The following is a 3,689-nucleotide window of genomic DNA, read 5'->3' on the forward strand; positions in this document are numbered from 1 at the left end:
GTTTCTTCTCAAGATCTTATCGTATTCCTGCATTCCTAACTCCTTACAATATGCCTGCTTTTTCCTATATAAGATGTAACCTAAGAATCAATAAATGAGACTTGATCAGAATACTGTCTTGTCTCCCATCTCTCGCGTCTCTTGCTTCCATCCCATTCCCACTCCCCCCTCCAGGGTCTGCGCTGAATATCCCACAGGTCGGGACATCACTGTTTTCCAGTATTTTACTTTTAAGATATATACAAGAACTAAAAATCCCTATTAAATGTGGTTCTCTTTACATCATTATGTCAGGTGAATGCTCCCAACAGAGTAAAATATTTATAAAAACATAAGTACTGCTTTAATTTTTTGTTTTTTAGACAATTATTTTGAAAAAATGTAGTTACAAACCTTGAGAGGAAGCCCCTCACCATCACTTCTGCCCCTGCTCCTGAGGCCAGAGCCTGTGCTAGGTGGGTTCTGAGCTCCCTGTGAAGCCCAGCGCTTGCCCTACAGGAGAGGGCCCTGACTGGGCTCATGGTATGTTCTCCTCACAGCTTCTCTGGGGCAGTATTAAAAGTCTATACCACAGCTACACAGTGTTCTTTCCATGACACTATATGCCTTTGTCAGCTTTTCTTGAAATAATAAATTGACCTTACTAAACCCAAAATACTCTGCAGGGAAACATCAAGCAAGTATTTTATAAAACTACAAGAAAGCCTCTTCCCTGGAGCAGCCAGATGTAGTGACACAGTCAACACTCATGGTGAGTCCAGAAACCCTTGGGGGCTTTGGGAGGGTCCCTTATCTCTATAAGGCTTCTCTGACTGAAGGTGACAGCAGAGGACACCTGAATCTACAGAATCAAGGGTCTCAAAGTCCATTCCACAGCTACTAATCCAGGAACATGCATACACACACACACACACACACACACACACACACACACACAGTGGGACTAGATATGCAGCAAGGTGACAGGGTCCTTGCTATTTGGGCACTGTGCCAGCAGGGGCTGGCTGCCTGTCTGCCTGTCTCCCCCTCCTCCTTATCCTTGACAGCTGAAGTTTGGGTGAGCCTGGGATTCTGAGAGCTTGTTTAGGAGAAATTTGGGCATTTACTTTGCTGATAAGTAGTTAGCCCTGAATCTTCAAAACACCATGCAACAGAAAATGTTCTACAAACAGCTTTGTACTAAACACAACTGGCTTGATCAATATAATATGGTGTTTTATGGGTTTATAAAAAGAACCTGAAATAAAGTAAGGCTTTTTTCCTCAGGCCAGCAGCTTGGAAAAACCCTCCTGATCCCATAAACGTGTTTACTCATTAATTCTCTACCATCTCCCCTTGGGTACCAGTCCTCTACAAGTTTTTCTGAGTACAGAAAAACTTCTTGGAAACAGGTAAGTAAACCTTCATGTTTTAGGGTGCACACCTATTCTGTTTAGGAATAAAGGCATACAGTTAATAGTCAGGAGTAAAACTAATGGGACAGGGTGGGAGAAAGGAGTGGGGTCTTTTTCTGCAAGTCTTGAAATCTATGCTTACAGCCTGGGGCTGCAAGGTCTCCACTGTTCAGTTAGAAAAATTTTTACAGCACATTCAAGAAGTCTGCCCTGGTTTCCTGAAGAAGGGACAGTCTATATTGAAACTTGAAAACATGTTGGGAGATGGCTTAGAGACCATTATTGTGTTATGGGTCCTTCTAAGGTCCCTGTTGATACTTTTTCTTTATGAAATTTAATCAGAGACTGTTTACATCCCGGCCATGAGGCTTCTAAAGTCCCTGTGGTCTCAACTGTCTCTAAACCTACTGAAGTTCCTGATATGCTTTCTCCCCCCACTGATATTACTGAAAAACCTTTGATCAGGAAAGACACTGAAGAGATAGAGGATAGAAAAAAAATAGATGATGAGGCAGAATCACCTCCTGCCACACCAGTGACTCCAACACTACCTTTGGCCATTGAGTCCCCTGAGTTTTTGTGGGCTTTTGACCATTTGATGAAGTCCCGCCATCAAAATCAAAACTGGTCTTCAAAGGCATCCTCTCTGTCTTCCCAGGGCCCCATGACACCTCTGACATACACTGTCCTACGCCATGCCCCTCAAATGTCTCCTTTACAGAAGGCTCTCCTAAAGGCATGAGAGAGAGGGGAAGATGGCTTGCAGGGATCCAGATGTTATCCTGTTACTGAGTCTTTAAATGTTAGGGACAAGCAGTATGAGAGTATCAACTGCTCCCTTTTAAAACTCTGAAAGAGTTAAAAACTGCAGTGGCAAAGTATGGGGCCATGGCCCCCTTTACCTTAAGCTTGCATGAGACAATGGTGCTCAAAGCACTCACCCCAGTGGATTGAAAAAATATAACAAAAACCTGTCTTAGTGGAGGTAAATTCCTTTTGTAAAAATCAGAGTTTTCTGAATGCTCTCATGAACAAGCTGAGCACAACCACAGGGAAGGACTTGAAATTATTTTGATAAGTTAACAAAAATCCATAAATTTGCTATAGACTGTGGAACACCTAATATTAGATAAAAATGCTGAAATGTTACTAACTAAACAGCTGGCTTATAAAAATGACCAAACAACCTTCCAGACTGCTATCTGCCCTGTACAGCACAAAAGTTTAGTTTCTCTTTCTTTCACTTTCAAAATACGGGAACTCCCTTATCTAAGAAGAAAACTCAACATGAATTACAGCTCCAATGTCTCCTTAAAGCAGCCATCTTTAAAGTCATTAAATAACAGCTTGTAAAATTGTTAATGGTTATTAAACAACAGTAAATTTGGTATCCCAAAAAAGTCTTAATATTGAGGATTGAAAACAAATTGGTCATTGTTTCAAAAAAACCCAAACAATGGGCCGGCCCGGTGGTGCACTGGAGAGTGCGCCGCTTGGGAGCGCAGTGGCACTCCCGCCGAGGGTTTGGATCCCATGTGGAGACCAGTTCCCGCTCACTGGCTGAGCGTGGTGCGGGTGCAACACCGAGGGTTGCGATCCCGTTGCCGGTCCCCGGTACGGGCGCGACACCGAGGTTTGTGATCCCGTTACCGGTCAGTAAAAAAGATAAAAAGGAAAAAAAGAATAAATAAAATAAAATAAAATAAAAAAACCCAAACAAACATGTCCTGTTAAGACTTCTTATTTAATGGTTTTGAAAATTATGTCGTTTTGCTTTAAGATCTATTCAGGAGCTTGACAAAAAATAAAAATGTGTCTATCATATCTTTCCTGTTGTAAAAACTGGGACTCAGTCCAGACATAAGAAACCTCCCATTTTCCTTGTCTAAAAGATTTAAAGAGAAATGTCTATAATACTAAAAAAAATATAAAACTTAATCTTTGCCAGTGACTAAAAATAAACAAACAAACAAAAAAATTATAAACTGGACATACTAAAATAAAGTTAATTTTTTTTAACAATTTTACTTTTGCTTGAAAATGTTTTCTTAATTATGTATGTTTCTCTTCTTTGCTATGGATTCTGGGGCTATATGTAAAATACAGCCCTAATGCCAACTGGACCTTTTTTGGGGTCTGCTGTTTTTCTCATGGAGCTCCAAGAGTCAATGGTTTCATTTTTGTTTACTTTTAAATTTAGCCTTAAGCTCAGTAACCCATTTAAAAAACAAAAAACTAAACTAAAATCAACCTGTTTTGTTACCTTAATTTTTCTAAAACAATTTAAATACAACT

General features: G+C 40.3%; 1 pseudogene; it reads right to left on the reverse strand.

The window, feature by feature from the left end:
* Positions 1-3,689, reverse strand: part of LOC103605808 — a 28,049-nt pseudogene that overhangs the window by 15,237 nt on the left and 9,123 nt on the right.

The sequence above is a fragment of the Galeopterus variegatus genome, unplaced genomic scaffold (genome assembly GCF_000696425.1).
Source record: "Galeopterus variegatus unplaced genomic scaffold, G_variegatus-3.0.2 Scaffold6087, whole genome shotgun sequence".
Lineage (NCBI taxonomy): Eukaryota > Metazoa > Chordata > Mammalia > Dermoptera > Cynocephalidae > Galeopterus > Galeopterus variegatus.